The 9,222-nt window shown below is 53.9% G+C and overlaps 1 pseudogene; it reads right to left on the bottom strand.

The window, feature by feature from the left end:
* Positions 1-4,917: 4,917 nt before the first annotated feature.
* LOC149336718 (uncharacterized) lies at positions 4,918-6,748 on the bottom strand (annotated as a pseudogene).
* Positions 6,749-9,222: the final 2,474 nt, after the last annotated feature.

The following is a 9,222-nucleotide window of genomic DNA, read 5'->3' as shown; positions in this document are numbered from 1 at the left end:
CTCCGAGATGACATTAGGCCCGTAAACATTTCATGCTTACTGTACTCTCGGTTACGGGAGAGGCAGAGATTTTTGTCCTGATCGTTTGGAAGTCAATAAACTTCTCTTTATAATATGAGACACAAGGATATTCAAGTGGTTGTATTAGAAACAACGCTCTTCCATCCGGTGCTCTCGTTCTTCGGAGGATTCCATGGCGCGCCTTTGTCGTCTATAGGCATTTCGACGCTCCAAACGAGTCGACATACTACTACACTCACTACCGTCCCCACTGATTGAAGCACAGTTTAACTCTTGCGTTAGAGTCGATACACCACTGTCCGCACTGGTTGAAACACAGTTCGACGGCGCGAGGTGGAGGCCGGCTCTTACATCTGATGTCACGTGGTGTGACGCCACGGTGTCACGTGGTGTGACGGCTAGGGGTCCCGCGGCGACGGCGCGAGGTGGAGGCCGGCTCTCTCATCCGATGTCACGTGGTGTGACTTCACGGTGTCACGTGGTGTGACGTCACTGTGTCACGTGATGTGACGTCATGGTGTCACGCGGTGTGACGTCACGGTTCCACGTGGTGTGACGTCATGGTGTCACGTGGTGTGACGTCACGGTTCCACGTGGTGTGACGTCACGGTGTCACGTGGGGGTCCCCCGGCCACGGCGTGAGTGGTAGCTCTAGCAATATGCTTCGCATAAAAAATGGCTGAGGCTTAGCTAAGGTTAAGCCTAGTCAGATGCGAAGCATATTGATGGCTAGGCATGGTAATACATGGCTTTCCTTGGTTGTATATTTGGTCATTTTAATACAACACCTGGCCGCCTCGTAAGTGCCCGGAGACCGAGGCAAGCTCAGCTTTATACCGCTGCTGTAGCGTCACGTGGTCAGCTGCAGCGCCTCGGATGTGGAGCCTCCACCGCCGCGGCCTACCGCGCGAGCCGGCAGCCCATCTCTCCTCTGCTGTGACGTCATGTTGTCACGTGGTCAGCCGCCGCGCCTCTGATGTGGAGCCTCCACCGCCGCGGCCGACCGCGCGAGCTAGCAGCCCATCTCTCCTCTGCTGTGACGTCATGTTGTCACGTGGTGTCACGTGGTCACGCTAAATGTCAATGGTAGCTCCACCACCGCGCTCGACGGGCTGTAGTGTAGCTCTAGCAATATGCTTCGCATAAAAACTTTATTGTACAAGAAATACGGGGCACGGCCCAGGGTCCCCGCACGACCGCAAGAACATTCTCGGCACTCATGTCGCTCATATTCGGGACAACCCTTGCCTGGAACTCCAGAGAGAGAGAGAGAGAGAAAACTTTATTGTACAAGGAATTCGGTGGTGGTGGTGGAAACTTTTATTGCCAATGATGTAAATCGTGGGGGCGAAGCCCCCTACATGGCACTTGGATGCCTCCTCAATGTGAGGAGGAGGCACCCTTACAACGCGAAGGATAGCCCCTGGAGCGCAATCCTTCTGTGAGCGCTGGAGATGATCCGGCGCTGGTCTTGAGCGGACGAGCTGGTCAGAAGAGACTCCCAGTAAGACTCCGCCGCGGTTGGTGATGGGGGATGAGGGAAGGTGGGGCATGTGAGGAGGGTGTGTAAGAAGTCTCCTGGTTTGCCGCAAAGTTTGCATGATGACGGGAATTGGTCTGGGTATCGGGCACGCAGCAGTATTGGGTATGGAGCAGTTCGGGTTTGTAGTTGTCGCCAATGTGCAGACTGCGGTATGGTGAGGGATGGAGCTGGGGGTGCGTATTCCCTTCGTCTGTCTCGGTAGTACGAGAGAATATCACGGAAGGAGAGCAGGCGCTCCGAGGCTCGTAGAGGGGGCTCGACTCCTGCCCGGAATGTGACCTCGGGCTAGGGAATGAGCCTCCTCGTTGCCAGGGAGGCCAGCATGTGCTGGCGTCCAGATGAGGGTGATGAGGCGCCGGGGCTGCCAGAAACGTAGTAAACGAGCAGCGGTGCTAGATATGTAGCCCTTCGCATAATTTAAAATTGCAGATTTGGAATCGGAGATAATTTTTGTGGCAGATGTAGAAATGAGAGCAAGCGCGATGGCTGCCTCTTCTGCCTCTGTGGTCGAATTGGTAATGATTGAGCTGGAGGTTAGAAGCTTTGCATTATTGTCGGCTACCGCGAGGGCCATACGGGAGCCTGTCGTATATTCCGCTGCGTCCACGTAGACCACCTCATGGTCCTCGCTATACTGTTTGTGAAGGGCCCGAGCCCTTGCTACTCTGCGTTCCCTGTCTCGCTCAGGGTGCATGTTCTTGGGGATGGGGGTTACGTTGAGGTTATAGCGGAAAGTAGCAGAAAGGGGGACCCCCTCGGTAGGCTCTGTAATTGGGGTCAGGCTCAACTGGGACAATAAAGTACGACCAGCCTCTGAGCTGGACAGACGGGATAGTTGTGCCATAAAGGTAGTTTCTTTTAGCTCCTCAAAGGTGTTGTGTACACCTAGTTTGAGAAGTCGGTCGTTAGATGTGCTGGGGGGAAGACGTAGAGCCGTTCTCGTGCAACTACGTAGGAGCGCATTAACCCGGTCTCTCTCCTTCTGTTTGAGGGGTAAGTATGGAAGGACATATGTTGTGCGGCTTATGATGTAAGCCTGGGTGAGGCGAGTCGTGTTTCGCTCGCGTAGGCCAGCCCTGCGGTTCGCTATGCGGGGAATCAGTCGAGTGGTGTGTTGAGCGTGTGTTTGAAGTGTCTTTATGACTTCTCCGTGCGCACCGTGGGAGTGGAGAACCAGTCCTAGCACGCGGATTTTGTGTACTAGTGGGATGGGATGGGTACCTAGGGCGAGGGAGATGGGTGCATTGACTGAATCGTGCTGCTTGGGCCGGTAGAGGAAAAGCTCCGATTTTGAAGGGGAGCAGGTCAGGCCACGCTCCCGTACATATGCGTCGATGGTGGTTAGTGCCAATTGTAGGTGTTCGTCTATTTCGGCACCGCTGCCATGGTTTGCCCAGACAGTGATGTCGTCGGCGTAGAGGCTGAAATGGGTGTCCGGAATTTGAGCTAGCTGTTGTGGTAGGTGAAGAAGTGCTATGTTGAATAAAATAGGGGAGAGGACGGCTCCCTGGGGCGTACCTCGTGCTCCCAGCGTGATCCCTGGTAGGCTGTGGTCGCCGGAGGTAAGCGTGGCTGTGCGGTAGCTGAGGAAGTCTCGGATGTAGTTGTACATCCTGGCGCCGACTCCCAGGGTCGTAAGGTTTTCTAGGATAGCTGAGTGTGTAACGTTATCAAATGCCTTAGTGAGATCCACCCCTAGGATAGCTTTAGTGTCGGAGGTCTGTGAGTCGAGAATGTGATGTTTTAGCTGCAAGAAGACGTCCTGTGTGGAAAGCCCTGGTCGAAATCCAAACATGCTAGTGGGCATGAGATTGTTGCTTTCTAGGTATTGGCAAAGCCTGCGCTGGAGTACATGCTCCATGAGTTTGCCAACAGAAGATGTGAGGGAGATGGGTCTGAGGTTAAAAGTAAGCAGAGGTTTGCCAGGTTTGGGTATGAAAATGACTCTTGCCTCTTTCCATTGTGGTGGGAGGGTGCCCAGTCACCAGCATTCATTAAAGTATTCTGTAAGTGCAGCAATGGATTGTGCGTCGAGATTCCTGAGAGCCTTGTTATGTACCCCGTCTGGGCCGGGGGCTGAGGACGTGTTAAGCGTCTGGAGTTCAGCCTGGACCTCTGCTTCTGTAATGGGTTGGTCAAGCTGGTCGTTAGGGGGGCCTGCATAATCCGGGTGGTGTGCAGGAGGGTATGTGGGGAAGTATTGATTTCGAAGGTCTTGGAGGAGGTCTGGTGGAGGTATATCTGAAGTATGTATGAGTTTGGTGAGGGCGTGTCTCTGGGCAGTCTTAGAGTGAGTGGAGTCTATTAAGTGCCGAAAAAGGTTCCAGGTCTGAGGCACACTCATATTGCCATCAAGCTTGTTGCAGATAGATTCCCAGTTCTGACGTGAAAGATTCGCTGCGTGTGTTTATATCTCTTTGTTAAGGCGGGCGAGGCGACGCTTAAGTGTCCGGTTCCATCGCTGCCTTTGCCAGCGGCGCTCTAGGCCTGTTTTAACCTCCCATAAATGTAGGAGGCGGGAGTCAATTGTGTCGCTTGGGCAGTCTTCGGGTAGAGTACAAGTTACGGATCGGACATCGCTTTTTAGCTGCTCGGTCCATGCGGTGATGTCCGTGATGGGGACGAAAGTGCGTGCTGTTCTACATGAGCGGAAAGAGTCCCACTTTGTAAGAGTGGAGCCTCTGGGAGGCCTGCATTGTAGTTGAATGTGTAAGAGAATCTTGATGATGAAATGGTCACTACCAAGATTCTCTTGTATGTTGCACCGTGTGGCGTGAGGGAGGCGATGTGCGAACGTGAGGTCTGGCGTAGTGTCTTTACAGACACTGTTTCCCGTGCGTGTAGGAGAGGTGGGGTCTGTGAGAAGGGAGAGACCAGCTTGTTGCGCGGCTAACCATACCCGACGTCCTTTCGGTGTGTCGTGTGGGTAACCCCAGACTGTATGTGGGGCGTTAAAGTCTCCCACGACGAGTAAGGGGCACTTGTTGGCTATGCGCTTCGCGATGGTAAAGAGGCGTTCGAAGTTACCTTGAAGGCACTTAGGGTGGCTATAAACATTTAGGATAAAGACACTGTTCGCTCGAGTGTGTTGCGGCACAAGCTCAATAAAAAGGTGATCAATGTCTTCAATCACTATGGAATGGGAGATGGTGGTGATTGAACGACGAACCAGAAATGCTACCCGAGGGGGTGTGGGGGATGTGGGCAGAACAGGAGCATAGCCGGGTAGGGTGAGTGGGTTTGAGGGTTCCTGCAGGGCAAGGATGTCGGGTCCTGCAGCGAAGGACAGCAGTTGGTGGATTACGTGACGCTTGTGACCAAATCCCCGGCAGTTCCAATGCCAGAGTGTAAGATTACGGAGTGGAACTGCCATCATGACAATCTATAGAGGAGGGAGCTGTAACGGGGGATTGGGAGCCCTGAACTATGGTAGGGATAGGGTTGGCCTGCTCCTCCGGTGCTTTGGGCTTCTTGCGTCTGTTTGGTGTGGGGTCACGCTTTGGGAGTCGGGACTCAAGATCCTTATAGAGTTCAGAGAATCCTTGAGTTAGCACATCGAATCGGTGGTTAAGAATAGCGTTGTCTTGTGTTATGCGGATTACTGCGTCTTTGATGGGTGTGTATTCCTCGTTGATGCGAGTTATAGCTTCCTGCAGTTTTGCCTCAAAGCGAGCTGCAAATGATTCAAGCAGGGTTGGTATGTTGTTTAGTGAGATGGGTGTGGAGGGAGAGGGCGTTGTGCACGGAGGTGAATTTCTAAAGGGATCAGTGTCAGCCTCCATTGCTAGCAAATCAGGAGAGGAATTAGGCTCGGAGTGGGAGGACGAGGTATCGGCGGTAGGCGGGTTGGGAGGAGGAGTTTGGGATGTGGTAGGAGCGGGAGCCGGTGGAAGGGTAGAACCAGCGGCAAGAGCACTTATCTGGGCTTCCAGCTTGGCGATGTGTTGACGCAAGGCGGCGGCTTCTGCTCGGGCTGCTGTAGCTTCTGCTTTAGCCGCTGCTGCCTCCTCCTGAGATTTTGCCAGGGCTTGTTGTAGACTGGGTTGTGCAGGCAAGGATGTCGTGTGCCTGTGTGAAGAGGCGGAGTTGTCCCAGACTTATTTCAACGGCACTGACCAAGCTGGTTTGTTTTGGTTGGGCTGTGGGAGTCCGGATGACAAATGGGGAAAATGTTCTCTGGATAGGACCAAGTCGTGCTGCTGCGTTTGTGGGTGGTTTGGCTGTTTCCGTGGCTGGTGGATGTTGCGTCCCTTGCAGGATCCCATGCCTGTCAGGTGTGGGCCCTCGCACAGAATGCACTTGGGCGTGCAAAGTGTGTCTTCTTGGGAGTGTTGTGTTCCACAACGGGGGCAGATATTTGTCTTGGGACTCGGGCATACGTCGTGGCGGTGACCCGGCTGTCTGCAGTTAGTACAGGCATCCGGACTGCCACGGTATGGGGTGCAGCGGTGGATGGCTCCCATGTATTTGATGGAGTGAGGTACTGTGGTTTCGTCGAAGGTGATCAGGATGGAGTGTGTCTTTCCCATGCGTCGTGCTGCTAGAATGGTGTATTCAGGATTTCTTTTCACCAGGTCGTGGTACAGTTGCGTCGGCGTCTCGTCGTCATAGGCGTTCGTGATGACGCCTCTGGTAGCCCCCGGTGGTGGTGCTACGTATGCCGCGCAGGGATATGTTTTGCCTTCGATGGTGAGAGAGGTCAGCGTCTTGAGAGTCTCGACTGTTGGGAAATGTGTGGTTGCCATGGTGAAAGTATTGTTCGTCGGGTGGACGCGCAGGCACAAGTCGTCCGGTAGAATGATATCGAGCTGGGTCTGCACTGTCTTCAAGAGCCGGGTGCTGGGACATCTAGGAGTCGTAGTTCACCTCGCGGGCGAACGACTACTCGAATAGCGTTAGGTGGGAGTGGTGGCAGCTGCTTGCTCCGCTGTACTGCGAGGCGAGCCTCCTTAGTCGCAGGTGGTAGACGGGCCGGCGTCTTGCCGCTGCCGCTTACGGCTGCTGCGTGGCGCGACGCGTTATTGGCGTTCGGGTGTGCTGCGTCTGAGGTAGCGTTGTCGGAGCGGTAAGGTTTCGGCGAACTGGCTGGTCGGGAGGCGTAGGCTTTATACAGCACCGGTGTCCAGTCGCTTGAGTTTTGCTCTTCCGCGGTGATGGTGCGGCCTTCAACCGTTACCTCCATGACAACGGCTGCCGGCGCCGAGAGAGAGAGAGAGAGAGAAAACTTTATTTACAGAGGAATTCGGGGCACGCCCCAGGGTCCCCGCACTGCCGTCGCCGACGGAGTCGGCGGAGGGGAGGAATCCTAGTGCGGCCTAGCTGTGCGGCTTGGCGTCTCGGTCCGATAATTGTTCTTCTCTCAGAATAGGTCGGATTATGCCCGTAATGGGCGGCTTTCCTGTCCTCCTTAGGCAGTTATGTCGGTTTTCGAGCAGATTAGTGGCCGTAGGAGAGATTGGGTAGGAGAAGCACGTACCGTTTGCCGGAGCCGACGTTGCAGGCATCCGCTCCCGTTGGCCCCCTAGCGGCGAATCCAAGGAATTCGGGGCACGCTCCAGGGTCCCCGCACGACTCCACTGCACTCAAGTGTTTATATTCCTAAGGTCCATAACACTGGCAGCCCGGCCGGTGGCGATGGTCATGTCGTGGCTGTGAGGTTCCCTGCTCGCTTCCTACAATGGGACAGCTGCTGTGCCTTATCATGACTCAGAAAACTTTGGTAGTATTTGTTCCCTCCTTTCCCACTCCGGGATGCGCCCTATGCCCACAACCCTTCGCCTCTTCCCTTCACATCCTTTCCCTCTGCCCGGCGGACCCTATCCCGCGGGACCGAGAGAACCTCAAGACCTGGGAGGACTGGGAGACCCTGCTGCGCTCGGAGGACCCGGCCGTGCAGACCATCGCAACCGGCCGGGCTGCCAGTGTTATGGACCTTGGGAACATAAACACTTGAGTGCAGTGGGGTCGTGCGGGGACCCTGGGGCGTGCCCCGAATTCCTTGTGCAATAAAGTTTGTTCTCTCTCTCTCTCTGGTAGTATTTGTGAACCAAGGAGACTTTTCGCGAACAGTTCAGTGGTGTTCCTGGCATACTTTTGCGCCGCACAGAGGTTCGACAGCGCTCGCCTCCGCTGGGTCGCTCTACAAACAAGGTATTCACAAAACGCGGAAGATGAATGCCAGAACTTCAAGGAGCAGCTAAAAGTTTCGCGCTGTACGCCGAAGAAACTGAGCTGGTTGAAGAATGTATATGATTCTTAATTCCTGAGAAAAAAATTCAGTGCAGAGTCTTCGAGTAACGAATATATAGATACGCGTTTGAAATCGTAAATTACTATTGGCAGTGCAGTTGATTCTGGTTTCTGTACTAGTGGCTGTAGCATGGTACGGCTCGTCCCTGACAGCGTCAATATAACAGTGATGCTCATCGTTAATGTGGTGCCGTCTTATACTTTTATTGATAATTTGATTGCTACTGCTGTAGTTGGATACAACTCTAAAGACGCAGTGGCGAATGCTCCTCAGAAGACCCCTCCTACAGAGAAGGTGTTTCTCCGTGCATATAGCGCTGACGAACTTTTAACAAATTGTTAAAATTCAGGGGGCACTTTGACTATCTAAAGTGCGTAGAGGCGAAAGCGTTTTCCGCGCCACTTTGACTGCGTTTGTGCCACTGGTGGCGCCAGCACTGGATGACGTCACACACAATGACTAATTACTAAGTAATGACGATTTACCAATTAGTGGCTAATTAGTGATTGACTGTTAATTAATGATGCTTAAGCTTCGTCATTAGGAGTGGAACGCGACAGCGTGTTGTAGCGCTGCCCGGGAGTCGACGGAACGGCACCACCCGTTCCGCGCGATGGTTTGTCCTTTGAATGCAACGATTTTTGAGGAAAGGAAATGCCACAATAATTCTTTGCCATCTCGGTGGACACCCGAACCGCACAAGGGGGCGTAATGAAGAAAATGAAAATTGCATTTGAGGAAAGGAAATTACGCAGTAACTGTCTCACATATTTCGGTGGACACCCCTCATCTGTTTGTCGAGGAAGGTACGAAGTGGGAGTGAAAGAAGAAAGAGAAAGGCAGACCATCGCCACCGGCCGTGCTGCCAGTGTTATGAACCTTAGGAACATAAACACTTGAGTGCAGTGGGGTCGTGCGGGGACCCTGGGGCGTGCCCCGAATTCCTGTTAAATTAAAGTTTTTCTCTCTCTCTCTCTGCACGGCCGGGTCCTCCGAGTGCAACTGGGTCTCCTAGTCCTCCCAGGTCTTCAGGTTCTCTAGGTCCTGCGGAGGAGGGTCCACCGGGCAGAAGGAAAGGATGGGGAGGGAAGAAGCGAAGGTTTCTGGGCATAGCGCGCATGCCGGAGTGGGGAAGGAGGGATCATAGTGGGCTAGGTTAAGGGGTGAGGGCAGAGAATGTGTCTGTAGTCTGGCCAGAGTGTTGCTTGTTTATTATCTAGGGAGGAATGGGGAGGGGGGTAGAGCTGGCGTGAGGCTCTGTAGGCTTGCGTCAGCTCGCTGAATGAGTGCATGCGCTCCTTCGTGAATCGCCGATCCGAGGCCACCTGAGCCCGGTTTAAAGAACCTCGGGCTAAAAGGTTGGCGGCCTCGCTTCCGGGATTCCAGGAGTGCGCGGGCACCCATATCA

The sequence above is a fragment of the Amblyomma mixtum genome, chromosome 7, assembly GCF_055824585.1.
Source record: "Amblyomma mixtum isolate Tamu chromosome 7, ASM5582458v1, whole genome shotgun sequence".
Lineage (NCBI taxonomy): Eukaryota > Metazoa > Arthropoda > Arachnida > Ixodida > Ixodidae > Amblyomma > Amblyomma mixtum.
The sequence above is the reverse complement of the archived record's forward strand: the minus strand, read 5'-3'. Positions and strand labels throughout refer to the sequence as shown.